The 21,330-nt window shown below is 35.7% G+C and overlaps 1 non-coding gene across 1 annotated transcript; it reads right to left on the reverse strand.

The window, feature by feature from the left end:
• Nucleotides 1-20,734: 20,734 nt before the first annotated feature.
• Nucleotides 20,735-20,843, reverse strand: LOC122118531. The gene has a single exon (XR_006149398.1). It is a non-coding gene; the product is annotated as a U6 spliceosomal RNA (small nuclear RNA).
• Nucleotides 20,844-21,330: the final 487 nt, after the last annotated feature.

Here is a 21,330-nt window from a genome sequence, read left to right on the forward strand (position 1 = left end):
ACAAACTGATTTAAGAAACCAATCAAGCCACAGGAAAACCAAACAGCACAAGCAGACCGGAGATTCCACCAAGGGACAGGATCTTCCTGTTCACCCTTCCCCCCCCCCCGCCCCCCGAAAAAAATCTAAGAACCCTATTTGTATAGGAAAGGGAAAAACATTATATTAAGGGATGTAATCCAGTCCCAAATAAACATAGGTCCCATGGTTTCCCTTATTTGCAATAATCACTGTGTGTCTGAGACAAGCAAAAAAGGTCAGACAAGTTGATGTTAGGTGAAATGAACCCCAAGATAATGATTCAAATGATTTTTTTCTTTATTGCAATTGTTCCTAACATATTTATAAGATGATTTCTTTGTTGCTTTGAATGTCCCTCCCCCACAGTTTAACCCCTGCTTTCACTGTATTTGATGTTGGTATAATTTGTGGAGGTGATGGGAAAAAACAAATAATTTAAACAGGGATACTGCTGGATGTATTGCAGCGATGAGATGTACAAGTCATTATGTAGAAAAGGAACTTTCAACTTTGGCTGGTGAGAGTGTGGGGCGGGTAGGGGGGTATCTGGAGAGCCGGGGGGGGGGGGGATGAGAACAGATGGAAAGGGGAAAAAAAGGAGGATACAACAATGCTTGATGAGAAATGTACTCATTATCTTGCCCATGTTATTGTTACCCCTCTATGGTATTTTCACAATAAAATAAATAAATGGATGCGCTAAAGAATAGATTCTAAATGTAATAGTTAATGCTATTGGATTACTTGAAGACAAAGGTTTACAGAAAAATTTAAATTTCAGATATACTGTAATATTCCAATAAACACGTTAAAGAAATATAATTTAAAATTTCATGGCTCAAAGCAAACCCTGACAGGAAAGTCTGAAAGACGCTTATCTGGAAACAGGAAGTGACACTGTGGCTCAAGTGGTAGAGGGCTCCTCTTGAGGTAAAAAACTCAGGGATATATTTACACCCAGGTCCTGAGATTAAACCTCATGACTGACACAAAGACAATAAAATTTAAAGAATTAAAGCATTAGAGCTGGGAAGGAGATTCAGTAGTAGAGTGCTTCTCTTGCATGCATGAGGTCCGGAGTTCAATTCCTCAGCACCACATAAGCAGGAAAAAACTGGAAATGGCTCTGTGGCTCACGTGGTAGAGCTCTAGCCTTGAGCTGAAGGGCTCATAAGGGTCATTGCCCAGACCCAGAACTCAGGCCCTCCTACCACCACCACCAACAGCAACAAATTAAAGCATCAAACAATATGAAGATGTTGTCCAGAATAATGAGTGAGGTATCATCCATTTACATGACTTAGTGACTTTAAACTTAGTTTACCAGGGGAGGTGGTGGGCAATTTGTGTGTTTGCCAAAACCTGCAAAATTATTTTGTACTTTCCCAAGGAGGAAGAAAGGAGGGAATGGGGGAGGAGGGGAGGTGTTTGGTGAACTTGCCTTTTGGTTTAGTGGTTGTTTTCTGGAGTCAAATTCAGAGAAATTCTGCTTGCAATCCTGGTTGCATGGGGAATGAAGAAGCCATGGCCTGGAAGTGGTTTTGTCCTGTCCTTGGCCTGGTTCCAACCACCACTGTCTAATCCATGTCCCACTTCAGGACCAAGATGCCTTGAAGACTACTGATCCACTGGGAAGGTAGAACTAACCACAGCCAGAAAAGGCAAAAATGCAATGCTGAGGGCAACACTGGAAATCTACCCCAGGGAGAGATTTTTTAAAAATATTTTTATTGTAAAAATACTATACAAATGTTTTACAGTTACATGAGTAGGGTAATGAGTACATTTCCTATAGAGCATTGTTACCTCCTCCTTTGTTTTTCCCCTACTACCCTTCCTTCCCCAACTCTCAACTCCTCCCTCCTTGACCCCTGCCCAAAATTGTAAATTCATTTTCGGCTCATTGTCCAGTACATCTCATCGTCACCATGAGTCAACCTGCATCCCCATTTCAGCATTCTGCTATATCCCTTCCACTCCCCAAATTACAACATATGTATATAAGGTGCAGAACACTGGAATCAAATACAGTGAAAACAGGTATTATACCATGGGGGAATAAACCTACAAAAGAATCACATAGTGCATCATAAGTATATTAAAAACAAAAGCAAGAAAAAATAAAACACTTGTGTCTCTGACTTGGGGTACATTTCGCTTAACATCTTCTTATATGGTCATATTATAATAGCCTTTGATCTTCTTTGCTTGTCCTAGACATGTGCTAGTCCTTGCAAACAAGGAAAACCATGGGTTCTATGCTTTTAAAACTTATTTATATCTCCCACTTCTTTTTATCTCAGTGAAAGAAAATGTTAGAAAGTAGAAATTATATGTGGCACCTCTTTCTTGCAGTACCACGAAGGGGAGTGGCACTTCCTAATGGGAGTCCTGGGATGAAAACCACACCAGCCCATGTAGATCCATCAGAGGTGTGTGTGGTGACTTTGAGGAGATTCAGGACACCTCTTTGTTGTTGCTGCATGGACAGCACTTGTTGCTGTGGGCTGTAGCCAACGAAGCTCCATGAGTGACCAAACCAAGCAACCCAGATTCAGGTGCCAAAGCCAGGAGGGAAGGCAAGGCAGACCTTAACTCCTGCCTTCCATCTGTGCAGCCTACACTGACAAGGCCAGACCCATTGCTGCCCTGCTTTGGAGCCCAATGAGGTTAAGGGGTGAGCTCATTGCCTCCAAACGGAGCATCCCCGGAATGGCACTGAGAGCTGGGCCCATGTGGACCAGAAAGACAATGGAGGAAGCTACACAACAAAGCCAAGGGGGCTTCAGGCCCCAGGTGCTGTAGCTGGTGCACTGCAAGTACAGGCTCATCTGGCACTGATGGGCATATGCAGCGATGGCCCTATACTCTGAGTCCACAGGGACCATAAAATGGAGGTCCACAGAGATGCTGAAGGGGCTCCAGTTTGCTGAGCTGCTGCAGCTGTCTCAAGCTGGCTGGCAGAGCGGCCAGCACATGGCTCCAGTTCCCAGACCGCCTTACATACTGATGAGGTGAACCAAGGCTGGGCTGCGTGGCCTCAAAGGTGCAGACTGCATGTGCAGCCTTCCTTCTCCCATGGATCATGCATTGTACATGCATGGTGTTCCCCCACTCCACACTCATGGGGGCAGGGAGTGACCCCAGAACACAGTGTCCTGGGATGGCCCACATGCTCAGGACCACCGCAGACTAGTACCAGCACAGCTGGAGGAGGATAGGGCAGCAGTGGTCTCAACTGCAGCACCATGGCTGCCAGCTCCTGGGTGAAATTGAGCAACAGAGACCAGGAAGTTAGGTGGGCAGGGTGGGCGGGGCTCATCCAGCAATGCTGGAGAGCATGCAAACACTTCCACTCACTGCCCGTGCACCACAAGGGAAGGCGCCCCACTTTGCAAAGGGTGAGCTGAGGAGGCAACCATACCTACAGGGACTACAGAAATGGAGGTTCACGCTGTGATTTGAAAATTGCTCCAGGGCACAGGCTTGCTGCAGCACTGAATAACTGGCAAAAAAGAAATAAAAAGGAAAGACATCTACTAAAATTTTTCATCAATGATAACCTATTATAATTTAAAAAGAGTTACTTCCCTCTTGTCCTATATTTTTGCATGGGGCCCTATGAATTAACCAGAAATCTCCAGAATTTCTTCATGCACAGTAATACAAATAAATATAGCTATACAAATAAATATGTACTACTTCCTACATTGTAGCTAGTAGGTTTTGATTATGCTTTCAGTAGCAGCCACAGTAACACTAATCCAAGGATTGCTGGGGATCAGAAGATTAAGTCCAGACAGGAAAATCCATGAGATATGTATCTCAAATTAAGTACTAAAAAGACAGAAGAAAACCTGTGGCTACGTGGTTTAGTGTCATCCTTGCACAGAATAAGCTGATGACATAACCCAGGCCTGAGTTGAAGACCTGTGGTGACTTGACACACACACACAAACACACACACACATTTCCCAGTTAGAGGAAGTAGAATATCTGTTTTCCCGGTAACATTTCTGAGTAACTATCCTATATCTTTGGATATTTTTGAAAGCTGTAGCATCAACTTACCTAATTTTAATAAATGACACCCTGTTCATTATTATTTAATCCTGGTTGCAAGACACATTTTCATGTAGAAAACTATTCCCAACATCCTGACTGTTTTGGTTTGTAAAAATGAAATAATTGTGCCTTTAATTCAGTAGTTCATAAATTAGAAAAGTAACCCTAACCTTAGAAGCAATTGCTTTTGGGTTCAAAAAGCCACACAAATACATTAGATTTTATTCATCCTATCTTTGTTTCAACTCATCTTTCTTAAAACAGTTTGTGGATTTACTCCATATCGTGACATTTTACTCCATATCATGCCATAACCTGAACTCTAACTGGAAGTTTTAGGCTAACCCTCACACTAATCATACCCTAATCCTAATATTATTAACAGTTTCCTATTTCATAGTCATCCTAATTCTAACTTGACTTGTTATTCGAAGATATACTTCCAGTTTGACCCTAAATTTTCCATTTTCCTAATGCTAAAACTAAGCACAGCTGGAACTGAAACCTAACTTTCCACCTAATGAGAGTCCAAAATTAATTTTAAAAAATACTCTAATTTTTGTCATTCTAATGAATACTCCAATTTGCACTCTGGAAATGAGTTTCAATTTGCCCTAATTCCAACAAATTTCCTAACTCTACCTCTGAAGTGATCTTGTTCCCTAATATGTACTATTATATTAATTGTCCTCAAATTCTCTTATCAGGAAAAATACTGTAGTTTCCATTGATCCTACCGTTTCCTAAATCACTATATCCTAAAACAGTTTCAGATTTACTTACCATTTAGTCCATTACTTAAAGCTAACTCTCAACAAATACCTGGCTGGAAAACTCTCATTAATAATTACAAGAATGATCACTGAGAAAAAATATAATGATAATGCTATAGTGACTATTCAATCTGACATTTTTGCTTCATTTCTTAGTGAAATCTTAATTTTATAAAAAAAAACTTTCTTATTTATAACACTAATTATAATTAGAACAAAATACTGACCCTGATCTTAATATAAAATATATATCAATACTAACATTCACACAAGTACACTAATTTTCACTCATCCTAACTTGATTCAAATAAGCCTTCCAAACATAGGTTTCAATTTTTTTTCCAAAATCTTAGTCATTTTCTAACCATAAACTTAATCTTAACTGGAACATTGAGAATAAACAGAAGCCTAATTGCAAGGTGATTCTAATATTAATAGCATTACTCTAGTTAACATCCATTCTAGCTGGGAAGGTGGCTCAGTGGTAGAGCGCTTGCCTTGCATGCCTGAGGCCCTGGGTTTGATTCCTCAGCACCGCATAATCAAAATAGAAAAAAGCCGGAAGTGGCGCTGTGGCTCAAGTGGTGGAGCACTAGCCTTGAGCTGAAGAGCTGAGGGACAGTGCCCAGGCCCACAGTCCAGGTCCCAGGACCAGACCCAAAAATAAATAAATAAATAAATAAAACATTCATTCTAATTCTTAAAAGGATTATTCTAAAATTTATCTTCAATTTGAGCCTCATTTTTTTATCCTTCACTCTAATCCTAACCATGGGTGGAATCCTAACCATAATCTTGACACTAATGCCATCCCAATTCTAAATTTTATGAAAAATGCTCATTTTGTGTTATTCTAACTGAAATTCACCTTGGAATTCTTGAAATAAGTTGCAGCTTTTCCAAAACCTTATAGATTTTCTCACTCTTATCCTGAATCTATCTTGTTCCATAAGAGGAATCATCATACCCATTTCCTCAAATCCTGATCTAATGAAATACATTGTATTTCCATTATCCCAGCATTTCCTGAAGTCCTAGAACCTAAAATAAAGTCAGATTTACTTAACATTTATCTCATTCCTTTTTTTTTCTTTTTGTTGTTCGTGGGGCCTGATCTCTGGGACTAGGCATAATCCCTGAGTTATAGGCATGGGCATGATCACAGAGTTCTTTCACTCAAGGTATGCACTTTACCACTTGAGCCACATAACTACTTTCTGGTTTTCTGGTGAATAATTGGAGATAAAATTCTCACAGACTTTCCTGCCCAGGCTGGATTTTTCTTCAGAAATCAGCTTCCTGAGGATAATAGGTGTAAGCCACCAGTTTAATCTATTTATTTACTCTATCCTCAACCCCCTTTAACATGAAACCTAATCCTAATCACAATCTGAATTAACACCAAATGGTTAATGTAAGGAAAATTGTCTCTATTTTATTTAATCACACATTTTTTTACTTCTACTTCTTAGAGGAAAACTAAATTTTACCCTAAAGCTTATCTTTCTTTAATCCTAACAAGAACTAAAACAGTAACTCACACTTTAAACCAAATTATATCTGAATTTTTAAAGTAACACCGACACTGGTTTTCATTCATTCTTACTTTGATGTCATTCAGTTTTACACTATATCTTACATCTTTTTCTCATCCTAAGAACAACTCTAACTGCAACACCTTTACTAATCCTACGCCTACATATGACTGAATTATAATGTTAATAGCAAGCCTCTATTTCACATTTATCTTATCTCTTGCTCAGCGTGAAGGTCTAAATTTTACTTGCATTTTGAAACTAAATATTTTTATCATTATTATTTTAATTGTGAAAATACCGTACAGAGGGGTTACAATTACATGGGCAATTTAATGAGTTCATTTCTTATCAAGAATTTTTGCCTCCTTTGTTTCCCCTTCCCATCCCTTCCCATCTCCACCCCCCATCCCCAGCCAAAGTTGGAAAGTTCGTTTTTGGCCATAAGATCTCGTACATCTCATTGTAGCAATGGGTCCATTATGCAGCAAAAATATCTCTAAGAAATATATTTTTCAATAAAATACATTTTACTGAAATTTATTGAAAACATGTGCATTACACTTTTTAATTTTTTACAAATAAAATAGTCCCCAAGCATTTAATTTAAAGTGATAATGGGGAAGGTATCTTCCTATTCCAATCTTTATGTGTACTTCAGTAAAAGTTCTACAAATACATGATGTTTACTGGAGCAATATAAAAGATGAGAACTTATTTCTAAGGAGAATGGATTTATTGATTAAACCATAGAAAAGAGTAAAAAAGTCAGGTTTCTTGCATAATTTTCATATGAATATAGCTCAAGATGAGACTCAAAGATAAATTCATATTTATATTTCTGAGATTTACATCACAATATAAACAATATAGGTATTAAAGGTTTGGTCATTCAAAGCCCTAGATACCTAATGGATGAAGAATGAAATAGAAAATAGCAGAGGAAAACAATTCAACATGCAGCTATTATGATTCTATAATGCTAATATGAAAGAAATGGAGCTTTTGTTTTTCTGAAGAAGAAAGTTTAGTTTAGTAAGTGTTCAGTTGCAATGAGTCTAAAGTCATTTCCTCCAATATATCAAAGAGTACTATACTAATCCTCAGAAATGTACATCAGTAATTATTTGAATTAGCTTTGGTTAATATTAATTTACTTGTGTAGTAAAATATGTTAAAATATTCACTCTCTTTCCTTCAATATATTAACACACATTTCATAATTTACTGTCTCTTAATACAAGCCTGAAATCACTATCTCAAAGTAACACAAAGAGAAAAACAAAAATAACCTGATACAAAAATCAGAAACCCTAAATTATGTGAAAAAGTCCACAATGTAAAAAATAAATCTGAGGAAGAGAAAAACAATGGCAGAAGATCAACAGAAGTTTACTCTAGCTCTCTCTGATAAAATAGAGATTTAGTATCCTAGCAGGTACTCCTCTTCTAGAGGGTCACACCAAGTCAGCTATAATATACAATTCAAAAGAAGATTTTATACTGTTTTCACAAGGAAACAGAAATCTATGAAAAGGTGTCCAGCCAGGCAGGTGACTGCTGTGACTGTTTTGGCTAACATTTTCAAAAACTCATTTGCAGTGTGAAAATAAAAAGGTAACATGGAAAAAAGCAGAAACAGAAATGTACATGAGAGAAAGCCACATGCATTCAGAGAGACAATCCACCATACCACTGCACAGTCCAACTGTCACTGGAACCACAAGTTTGATCATCACAACATCTCATCATAACTGGTTTCTACTCCTACACTTAATGGTCGAAACAAAAACCTAATTCCAGAAAAGCAAATCACAACAGAAGACTAAACCAACACTTGCAAATCAACCAAGAACATAGAGATTTACCTCTTAAGATCATAGATCCCCCAAAAAGAAAACCTCCAAATGGACAGAACAAATCAGAAAAATACAAGAAAAGTGATGTCAAAGTAGTATAATTCACACAATAAATAACCAGGCATTAGAACAGACAATCAAGGATCTAGAAGATAGTTACCAAAATACATTACATATATGGCTGAAAAATGTGAATAATGGAATGATAGAAAACCTCTACAAGAAAATTTGTGAACAAGATGAGACCAACCAATCATTAGAAAAATAATTCACGGAGACTACAAACAGAAAGATAAATAAATTCTGAAAATACAAAGGAGTCCAAGAATAAAAGGGATGCCTAGTTAAAAGATATGAGAGAAGACAGAGCTAAGAAAACAACCCTTGCAACTCCCCCACCCAAAGATAAAAATGTACAGAAAGTCCATGCAAGACCTAAAACAAAGCATTAATAGGATAGAACCCCTAAAAATGACCAATTAGAAGACAGGGAAATCAAAAACAAAGTAGAATGTCTCCATAGTAAATAGATGACATAGAAGATAATCTCAGGGTCAAAGACAGAATAGACCTAATAGGAAAGAGGAGATAATCATTTAGAAAAACTCCAAGAAATAAGAAATGATCTTTCCAGAACTTCAAAAGTCAGTTAGAAGATCAAATTTCAGGGAAATAGGTATCAAGAAGGAGAAGAGCAAGAAAATAAATGGATGGGAAGCATATTACAAAATTCTAGCAGAGAACATGCCAAACATCCAGCAAGATAGGCTCATTCAGAGAAGAGAAGGCTATAGAAACCAAAGAGAATTCTAGAACTGAACAATCCACCACCACATTATAATCCATTAGAGGATCATTAATGATCAAGGAAAGGATTCTTAAAGCTGCCATAGAAAAAAGATTCATTATTTATATAGGATATACAGTCAGAATAAATACAGATTTCTTAGCTGATATGGTAAAAAGAGAGCCTGGCATTATATATGACAAACATTAAAGGTAAACAACTACCAACCGTGAGTATGGTCCCAAGCCAAACTCTCCTTTACATTTAAAGGATATATAAACATATTTCATGAAAAAGAAAACTTGAAACAATGTTTGTCCACCAAATTATCAGGATAGAAGTTAATCAAATATATCCTACATAGAGAATGTCAAGAAGAAGAGGAACTGGTTATATAAAATGCTCCCTACTAGAGAACAAGGTAAATATATTAAGAGTAGATGAGGCACAGCTCCTAACAACAGATGTATAACACAGCAGGATTTATCAGATATTTCTCAGTCTTAACTCTCAATATCAATGGACTTAAATTTCCAAATAGAAGACATAGATTAGATACTAGTATCAAAAAACAAGACGCATCGATATAGTATCTAAAAGAGACTCATTTTATTGACAGAAACAAACACATACTCAAACTAAAAAGCTGGAAGGAAAATTTTCAATCAAATGGAGACCATAAACAGGCCACAGCAGAATTACTAACATAAGATGAAATAGAATTAAAATTAAAATTAGTAGGAAGAGACATTTATATATTGATAAAAGCAACTCTCCATTAGGAGGATATAACAAGTCTAAATATTAATGCCCTGAATACTGCAGCATCCCACTTCATCAACCAAATACTATTTAATCTAAAAAGACATCTCAACACATCATTCCCTTCCATGGATTGGCTATGCAGGAAAATCTCAACCAAGAAACTGCAGACATAAATAACTACATTGACCATCTATCCCTTACAGACATCTACATGATATACATTCAATGTCAGACTATACATTCTTTGCAGCAGCTCATGGAAGATTCTTCAAAATAGAAAATATCTTATGTCACATAGAAATTCTGTCCAAATTGAGAGAAAAATTAAATGAATTCCCATTTCTTGTCAGACCATAACAGAACAAACTTAGTATTAAACAGCTAAAGCCAAAAAAAAAAAACCTCAAACCCATGAAGACTGAACAAAAAGTTACTGAATGACCAGTGCAACACTGAAGGGATTAGAATGGAAATCTGAAAGTTTCTAGAATTTAACAAAAAGGAACACACAAAATACCAGCTACTCTGATATTTGCAGTACTTACACGAAAATTTATAGCTCTGTGTGCCTACAGCAAGTAATTGGGGAAATCTCAAATGAATATTTTAATTATGTAGCTCAAGCTCCTTGAAAACAGGAAGAAGCCCTAACCCAAGGCAATAGACAGAAACAAATAAAAAGTTTAAATCAGAAATAACTAAATAAAGACAAAATAAAACATAGAAAGAATCACTAAATCAGAGTTGGTTTTTTAAATAAATTAACAGACTTGACAGACCCTTACTAAATCTGACTAAGATGAGAACTTACGTAGATAAATAGATAAAAAGCACACAGATTGGGAGAAGATCTTTAGTTGCTCTGCAACGCGCAATGGCCTCATATCTCAAATATATTTAGAGCCCAAAAAGTTAATGTCACCCAAAAAACATATCCTCCAAGAAATAACAACCCTCTTAATAAGTGGGCTACAGATGTAAAGGGAGACCTCTCTGAAGAAGAAATATGCATGGCCTAAAGACACATAAAGAAATACTCAACATTTCTGGCCATAAAAGCAATGCAAATCAAAGCAACATTTAGATTCCACCCTCACCCCAGTTAAAATGACCATTATGAAGAAAACTAATAATAAGAGATGCTGGGCTGGTGGGGATGTGGCCAAAAAGGAACATTACTACACTACTGGTAGAAATGTAAACTTGTTCAAATACTCTGTAATGAAGTATAGAGGTTCCTCAATAGAGCTCCTATATGACCCAGCAATGATGGATCAAGAAAATGTCGAATATATTCACAAAACTCTTTGCTTCCGTCAGAATGAATGACATTGCCCCATTAGTAAGGAAATGGAATCACTTGGAAAACATAATAAGTCAAACAAGCGAGACCCAAAGAATCAGAGTCTACAGGTTTTCACTCATTTGGAAAAAATAGAATATGTCTAGGATATTCACAATAGCTCAATAGCAATATGCATATCACCATATAAAATGATGCTTATTGAAATGTGCTCCAAGACATGGATACAAGATGATTGTATAGTGAACAATTTTTAGTTATTTCTATTTAGTTTTTACCCTTTGGTTTATTCCCTGTAGTCACTGTTTTTTTTTTTTTTTATTTCTGTACCCTTTGTCTTATAGATAAATTAATCTGATTTGGGGAAGGGAAGGGAAATCACAGAAATGGTGGGACAAAGATTAACCAAAGCAGCAGTGATATACAGACGATATGTTAGAAATGAACTTCACAACTTTGGGGGAGTAGGATGTCAGGGTTGGGGGAAGGAGAACAAAATGAGGAAGGGGTAATACTGTTAAAAAATGTACTCATGGGGGTGGGAAGGTAGCTCAGTGGTAGAGCACTTGCCTTGCATGCCTGTGGCCCTGGGTTCGATTCCTCAGCACCACATTGGCAAAAAGAAAAAAACCAGAAGTGGCGCTGTGGCTCAAGTGGTAGAGCACTAGCCTTGAGCTGAAGAGCTGAGGGACAGCGCCCAGGCCCAGAGTTCAGGCCCCACGACCGGACCCCCCCACACACACAAAAAATTTACTCATTACATATGTAACTGTAACCCACCCTTCAGTATATCACCTTCATGATATAAAATCCCCCCCCCCAAAAAAAGAGAACTCACCCAAATAGAGAAAATTACACACAAAAATGAGACATCACAACATAAAAAAAAAAATTAAGAAGTTTACAAGAGAGTACTTTGAAAACCGTATGCCAATCACCTGGAGAATCCTGGAGAAATTCATGCTTTCCTATACTTGATCTGAACCAAGAGGTAACACATAAGAAGTAATGAAAATGAAATGTCAATAAACCACTTTCCATTCCAGAAAAATCTAGGACTCAATGAATTTATCATGAAATTAAGGCCTGCAAAGAACTTACAGTAGTTAGAACTAACTCTTCAATGGAATAGAAAGAGAAATGGAATTATCAAAACATTCTATGAGGCTAGAATTAGACTCTTTCCCAAATCACATAGGGACTCACCAAAGAAAGAGAACTATGAACCCAGTTCTTTGATCAGCATTGATACAGAACTTCTTAAAAAATTCTCACCAACCAATTTCTGCCACTAACAAAAAAATCACATCGTATGATCAAATAGGATTGAGCATAGGATACAATTGGATTCAATATTCTTGTCAGTAAACACAATACAAACCATCAGCGGAAGCCTGGACAAGAAACACATCATTGTCTATTTGGATATAGAAATAGCTTTTTAACAACCTGCAATACCCCTTTATGATTAAAAAGTTATGAGAAGCTAGGAATGCATGGAACGTTCCTCAATATACTACTGAATATGTATAGGATAATGATAATTAGCAATTACATAACAGTGAAAGTATGGAGACATTAAAATCAGGAATGAGACAAGGATGTCCACTCTCTCTAATACTCTTCAGTATGGTTGTGGACTATCTAGCAAAAGCAATAGGGAAGAGAAAAACATAAAGAGGATCCAAATAGGGAAGAAGTAAACCTATCCCTTTTTGCAGATGAAATGATCCTATAGCTTCCTGCCTTAGGATAGTAAAAGTGATGTTAAACTTCGGCAATGTAGCAAGGTATATAGCCCACAAAAATCAGTAGTTTTTCTGTTACCAACAGTGGGATGAACCAGGCTGAAACCCAAAAAAAACCTCATATGTATTAGCCTCAAAATCAAAACAAATCTAAACAAAAGACCAACAACAAAACTGAGAATTAATTAATTTAACTAAAAATGTGAAGGACCTCTACTGTGAAAACTTTAAAAATATAAAAAGGGAAACTGAAGGAGATTCAAGGAAATGGAAAGTCTTTCAATGCTCTTGGTTGTAAGAATTAATATAGTGAAAACTGCAATACTGTCCCCAAACTACTAACAATGCAATACTTATCAAAATCCCAACAATATTCTTCAATGCATTCGAGAAAGCAATTCAAATTTAATATGGAATTACAAAATTACAGATGAAACAGAAGGCTTAGAAATGAACTCATGGGCTTATAGTCATCTTACACACACGCACACACACACACACATACACAATAGAATTCTATTCACCCATTAGAAAGGATAACTTTTCACCAGTCTTAAGAAAAATGAAAGGCTTGGGAAAATTCTACTAAGAGAAAAGAGACAGGAATGCAGACAAAATAATGTAGGTTTCATGGATTCATTCAATTTTGGTATCTACAAGTAAACAAGACAGATTCTACCTCTTCCCAGTTAGAACGTTCATTATGAAGAAAGCTAACAATAGCAAATGCTGGCATGGATGCAGCCAATTGGGTACTCTATCACACTGTTGGTTGGAAATTAAATTGTTCAAACACTGTGGAATGCAGTACGGAGTTTCCTGAAAAGAGTAAATATACATCTCCTTTAAGACCCAGTAATTCCCCACATGGGCAGTAATCCAAAAATTAACAAACAAGCTCACATGAAAGCTACAAGTATAACCATGTTCAGTGCCCAGGTCCAGAGTTCAAGGACTGGAAAAAAAGTTACCACTGCTGGCATTTGTTTCCACAAAAATGAACCCTTTGACATAAGATACCAAATCACTCTATTTGCAATAGCTAGCATAGGACTTAAAGCTAGTGGGTGACAAAATGGCTTCTTTGTTGAATATTAGGAAAAGATGTAGGCAGTCCAAGAAAAGGGAGATTTTGTTGTTGTTGTTGTTCAAGGGGCTTGAAGTCTTGGCATGGGCACTGTTCCTGAGCTCTTCAACTCAAGTTGGGGTACTTTATCTCTTGAGCCACAGTGTCACTTCTGGTTTTTTGGTGGTTAAATGGAGATAAGTGTCTCAAGGACTTTCTTGCCCAGGCTGTCTTTGAACCGCAGTCCTCAGATCTCAGCTTCATGATTAGCTAGGATTACAGCTGTGAGTCACTGGCACCAGGCTAAAAATGGAGGATTTTTAGAAAAGAAAATCCACCTCTTCACTTGTGTCTACACCTCATATATCACTATTAGAACACTTCACCTTCAACTCATTTCATCAGACATTTGTAAATTTTCTCTTTTCCTTCATGCAGGAATACTGCAGCCAGTATCAACTCAGCTGTGGGACTGAACAGTTGTATGGCAATTGCTAGCACCTAAATCAAGAACTGTTACATCAAAACTAATGAGACCCACTTTTGGAATAATTGTTTTCTCTTTTTATAACAAATCTTTGCTTGATTACTTCCTAATATGACTAATGACATTTTCATTCTCTTCAGCCTTCTCCCACATGTGGTCAAATATTTATGAATTCAAAGATTTCCATTGATAATTCATTAAGCTGACCTCTAAGAAAATGTGCATTTCTGGAATTTGGTTTTCTGCCTTGTTCTTACATGCATAGGCTTTCTATGATTTATTTGTTCTACAAGGAATTTTACTTTCTAATCTTTGTGTGATCAATTTTAGTCTCTCTGTTCAGTCTTTCTGACTCTCTGGAGTCTCATTTGAGTCTGCCTCATAAAAAATATGTTATTGATCAGCTAAATGACTTTCAGCTTCTGTTTTTTGCCTGACTTCATGTAGTCTGTGATAGCAGACCTGACTGGCTGTGCTTACTGGAGTTTTTGTTTGTTGGTTGGTTTTGTGTGGTTTTTTTTTGTTTGTTTGTTTGTTTTAGAGGTCTAGGATTACTATTCAAGGTAGTAGCTTCTCTGGGTCCCAATAATCCCCTGACCTAGAGTCAATGAGTTTTTCTCCTAAAGATACAAAGAAACAGCTAACTAAATTCCTGCTAATTGTCTCAAAATGAATCAATCTGGCATCCTTGCAAAGCCATCAATAATCCTCTGTAACCACTTATAGAAATGGTCTATCAAGATGGCTTTTCAAGGTTGACTGTGAAAAATGTTCATTTCCAATTCAGCACCATGAAACAGATCACATCCCATGGAGCAGACTTTGGAAGAAAGGTCCCCTTCCTTCCTTCTCTTATGATTCATCAAACCATAATATTCTGCAGTTGTGGCCAGCCTGGAGCACATTTTCCCAAGAATATTCTGTAGTGTAAAAGAGGACCAACTATGAAAATAAATGTGAAAATACTTGTCTACTATAGAGTGATTTATCTTGCTTTTATCTGTTGTTATTTTCATTACATCAAACACATGGATAAATTATATTGGGATTAGACAAGTGGCAAAAGATTAATGGAATAAACATTCAGTTTACTTTCATATATCCAATATAATGCACTTAACCCCTTATGGAAATTTAAATCCGACTGTAGAAACAATGTCAGAAATATAAAATAAGCCTCAATATGAATAATCTGGCACACATACACCATCATCTACTCAGAAATTCAGTCTCTCTTTAAATATTTATTTAGTACAAAATAATAAAAATTTAATTAATGAATGTGACTTTTAAGTATCATCTGAAATACTCCTCATGTATATGATTGTATATGTTTTAGATGTCACCTAGACAGGAATTAAACATGCATGTAAAATTCAAATTTCCACAATTTAAGCTAGATTAGAGGAGTCATACCCTCCTGTATTGTGTGGTGTGAATTTTACTACAATGCTGAACCCTTCCACCTAATACCAAGAGCGAGGTGCAATAATTTATTTTTTCATGTTAAGATGAGTGCTAAGTGTAGGATACACTTTGAATTATTACATTAATTTATTAAAATTAGTTTCATTTTTTTCTTTTCTATATCTGCAGAAAGTAAAATTATATATTAAACATTCAATATGAAGTAATCAATAATAAGTAAACTATTACTAAAATGATATACTATTAAACTGTGATTTGAATTATAGTTCTAACAAATTGTGATGTAAACAACATTTAATAGAATTATGGGTAATGTTTATTAAACTTACCATCTTGTTATTGTTTTCTAATTGTGTCATTTGTTATTCTTGATACAAGTCATCTCTTCACCTAAATTGTTTATTTTTCTATTTTATCTGTATTGGTTTGCTGATTATGCATTTTGTTTTCCCTTTTTAGTGACTGACATGAGGCTGAAAATCTGTATGCTAGTTTATTACTTCCTACATTAATGTCAAGTTGCTGCTCTCCACAGCTGTTATACTTTTCTTTGTATAGTACAGCATTTCCCCTAGTCCCACCGACTGTATTGCTGCTCTCATATATATATTTTTTTTAATTTTATTGTCAAGGTAATGTACAGAGGGTTTATAGTTACATAATTAAGGTCATGAATTAATTTATTTTCTATCTTGTTACCCCTTCACCCATTTTTCTCCCTCTTCCCTACCAACGAACCTCCCAAGATCGTTTCCAAGCTATTGTTTTGTGAGTAACACTGTTGCATAGTTTCCCCCTTTGTCCTTTGTCTCACTATTTTTTTTTCCTTCCCGTTCCCCAGTTCGGATCAACATATTTACAATACACATGGTACCAAAATCAAATACAGTGACTACAGGGGATAAACCATAGGTGGGAAAACATAAAAAAGGAAAAAAATAAATCATGTAGTACATTAAGAACAACAACAACAAAGAACATGTCTTGGAGTTCATTTCACTTAGAATCACCTTATACGGTCATATGTACATAGCTATTGAGCTATTCTACTCATCTACTAAGATTATAATTGATGTACACAATAATGCTCCCTATGACCCAGTAATCCTACTTCTGGGCATTTAACCAGATGGCCACAAACAAGGCCACACTAAAGCTACCAGCACAATTATGGTTATCACAGTAATATTTACCATAGCTAAGGTATGGAATCAACCCTGATGCCCCTCAGTAGATGAATGGATCAAGAAAATGAGACACACAGTCACATACACACATACACACACATACTATGCTTCCATCAGAAAGAAAGATACTACCTCATTGTAAGGAAATGAAGGTCTTGGGAAAAATCATATTAAGTGAAATAAGCCAGACTTAAAAAAACATAGTTCCCATGGTTTCCCTTATTTGTAATAATTAGTTTACATCAAGGATAATCTCATGTATTTTAATTTGACAGTTTGTTCTATGTTGAGCTTGCAACATTATTGCTATATTGTTTGTTATCATTTCTGCAAACAGGCAGGTATATTGAAAAAAATACGTTCATCTTATCCATTACTGAAAGAAGAACAACTAAAAGAGCAACCCTTACTAGGAAGAACAACTCCTACTTATTTAGCTTCATTCCTATGTAAGGCCAATGTTGTCCCCTGTATTCTCATGTACATTTCAACTCTATACCTCATACTGTATATCTAGTATCTTCTACATTGTGAACTAAATGCCCCAGATGTTCCACTTTGCTTTACTTAAAAAAAAATTCTGTCTTAATATTTGAGGTTGATGTGTGTGTGTGTGTGTGTGTGTGTGTGTGTGTGTATGTGAGAGTGTGTGTGTGTGTGTTTACAAAGATCAGAACACAACATTTTTCTTCATTTCCAATACATTTTTCAGGTCATTGTAAGTTGTGGCTAATGGGAGCAGTCTCTTGTTATTTTAAGGATGAAACAGAAAAAGATATTTGTGCTTGTACCACAGTTGCTTTAATAGTCTGCAGTTGAACACTGAACATTGACTTATATCTTGGCTGCTCTTGTGAATAATGTGAATAACAATGAACTACACATTTATTTTCGAGTTACCTAGAGAGAAATAATCACATGATTGGTGGGTGACATGATATCTCAACTTTGGATTTCTTTAGAAACTTGCATACTACTTTCTACAACAAGAATACTAACCTGTTTTTTGACCAATAGTGTAGATAATTTCCTTTTCTCCACACTCTCACCAACATTATTACCTTTTCTTCAAAGGTAATAAAGGGCAGGTTTTTACTATCTGCATTACCCTAGACTGGCCTTAGACTTAAATCCAACCTCCTAAATGCTTGGAATTACAAGCCTTTACCACCATAACGGGTTCCATTAATTTTTTGATAAGTTATAATAGTTATGAAGTTGTATCATAGTAATTTTGAATTATATTTCTCTAATGACTTCTACTCAAAAAGCATTAAGGCAGCATAGAAGTTGTATTAAACACAACTTTGTAAACCCACAGGCAATTTTCAGGGCTTTATTGAGAACATGTCTATTCAAACCTTTTGTCCATTTTTGATCCAGTTTCTGTTAATCTCATCTTTAATCTCAGTAAATTAGATCAATTATCAATTCAATGTAGTATAAAAGAAAAAAAATGTAGCAACTCCTAACATTTTTCAGTTTTTAATAACATGGTATTGCTTAAATCATTTTGTGTTAACAATTGACAGTATATAACTCAATTTAGTTAGACCTGTTACAAGGCTGTAGTTTATTTATTTTACATTGATTGTTCTTTCCAAAGCCTGTTTGTCTAATTTCCCTTGGTTTCTTTCAGTCTCAAGTAGCTCATATTTCAAACTGAAGAATAAATGGAAGTAAGCAAACCAAAAAAAAATACAGTTCCTCTCATCCGATGATGCCTGTATAAGAATGAGAAAGAGTTAATCCTTTTAAGGACCTATGATGGGACAACAAAAAAATGAATTTATTCTTCTATGTCTTCTTTATCTTTGCGATGTAACTTAAATGTTGTAAAACACAATATACTCCTCAGATAATTTTATGTTTTTTCCGTTTTGCACATTTTCATATGGATTTCATCTCAGTCTACAACATTCTTTCATCATTCTGTCCCTGATATTTTTACACTATCAAGACATAAGATAACCAGTTTGATTTACAGCAAGAGAAGTTATCCACCTGGCTTCCTTGGAAGCAGAGCATGATCAATAGATATTACTTCTGGTTGCTAACTACATGTAATGGTTTCTGTACTACTTATCACATTCTATTTAGTATTTTAAAAAGAATGCTGGCTAAACTCAAAGCTCATTCCTAGAAGTTTATGTTAAGTATTTCACAAGTTTTATTCCCTTAATTGTTAAGATAACATTTGCTATAATGCTAATGTTATTACCATTTTAGTGTTGGGAAGAATTGTAATTAAAGGCAGTAAGTGCATGACCTAAAGACACACACAGTGAGGAAGGAAATGAGTCAAAGTTTCCAAAAGTCTTTCAGCAATACACAAAAGGTAGATAAAATCTCTCCATTCTATGACACTCTCAATTCAATATTCATATTGCCCATGGTGATTGTTTTCTGTCACATTTGTCTTCCACACAGATTGTGTTGGTGACATTGGGTTATCATGCTCAGAGCTGAGCTTATACATTGAGGTCCAAAGAGAGGCAAATTTCTTCTGTCCCACAATTCCAGTATCCTTTTTAAAAAGTACTAAAACTTTTAAATATCATCATCTACTTTCTTATAAGTAACCAAAAATTTAAAAAATCATAAATAATCACTCCAAAATGCTTTAAAATTGGAGATGCTAAAACATGCCCCTCTGAAGTAAATTTTCTTCTACTTTTAACGTTATTCTGAAAGTCTTTGCTGGTTTGTCAGACCTGTAACCCTAACTACCTGGGATATCTACTCAGGAGCCTGAGATCTGTGGATAACAGTTGAAACCCAATCAGGGCAAATGAAATTCATATGATTATTTTTCAAAAATTTTAATGAACTAGCAAAGGGCCAAGAATGGAGATGTAGCTCATTTAGTAGCACACCAGTCTAGAGAGAAAAGGCCTTGCAAGACTTGAAGCCCTGATTTGAAACTCTGAGCACGCCAACACACATGCAAGTGCTTAAGCACATGCGTGTGTTCACAAACATATTTATTCAAATTACCTTCATATCGGAGTTTTGCATGAATTCCTTTGCTAACGAAATTATATGAGTAAAATAAAGAAAATAAACTCTTCCATCTCAGAACATTTTTATACATTTTTATTGTAAAAATATTGTACAGAGGGGTAACAATTACATGAGCAAGGTAATGAGTACATTTCCTAACAAGCATTGTTACCTCCTCCTTTATTGTTCCCCTACCATCCCTTCCCTCCCACCTCCACAAGTCCATTAACCCCCTCCATTTCCCGGCCTCAATTGTAAAGTTCACTTTACAACATAGTGTATTGTGCATCTCATTGTTACATGGGTCAACCTGTATCCCTAGTTAAGCATTTTGGTTTTTTTTGTCCTTCCTCTCAAAAAATTAGAGGAGAGTATAAACAAGATGTAGGCACACCAACTTCAAATACAGTGAAAACAGGTGTTATAGCATGGGGGAGGAACATATAAAGAAACAAAAAAAAAAACACACTGCACGTCATAAGTATGTAAGAAAAAATAGCAAGAAAAAAAAAACCACTTGTGTCCCTAACTTGGGGTTCATTTCCTTTAACACAATCTTATCTGGTCATATACACATAACTTTTGACCTTTTCTGCTTATCCCAGACATATATTAGTTATTGAAAATTAGAGAAACCATGGGACCTACGTTTCTTTGGACTTGCTTACTTCTCTTAATAATTTTTTTCCAAGTCTTTCCATTTCCTAACAAATTGGGCGATGGAATGCTTCAGAAATTTGCCTGTCATCCTTGCACAGGGGCCAGCTAATCTCTGTATCATTCCAATGTTAGTGTTTGTGATGCTGAATTGAGCAAAGAACATTTTTTATATATAAATTGTAATTGATTTTCTTAAACTAGACAATACAACAAAACGTAAGTTTAAAAGAATTGTCATGAAATTTTAGAACCATGTACTTCTTACATAAGTACACATTTAAGAAAAAATCAAGATTGACATGTCAAAAACAAAATAATTCCAGATATTTGTTGTTCAAGAGATGTGTAGGAGGAGGAATTCAATTATTCTATACAAGGGACCTGTCATAATGAACACTGCAGCAAGTGTTAAGGTTTGTTAAAATATTTAATGTTTTAAATATATTTAATTTTGGGAATTTGCTTATATATGCCAAAACTGGGACTGTTTGGCAGGTCATAATACTTTTCTATAAAGTATTTAAGATTTATGGTAGCACATAACTACTACTAAGTATGTACATTTCAGAGTTTATTGAAACCTTACTAATGAGAAGTTGCAAAGTCTTTGTGTAAAGGAGCAGAATAAAGAGTTGACTATGTT

Source organism: Dipodomys spectabilis, unplaced genomic scaffold, assembly GCF_019054845.1.
Source record: "Dipodomys spectabilis isolate Male_0828 unplaced genomic scaffold, ASM1905484v1 ptg000154l, whole genome shotgun sequence".
In the NCBI taxonomy this organism is placed as follows: Eukaryota; Metazoa; Chordata; class Mammalia; order Rodentia; family Heteromyidae; genus Dipodomys; species Dipodomys spectabilis.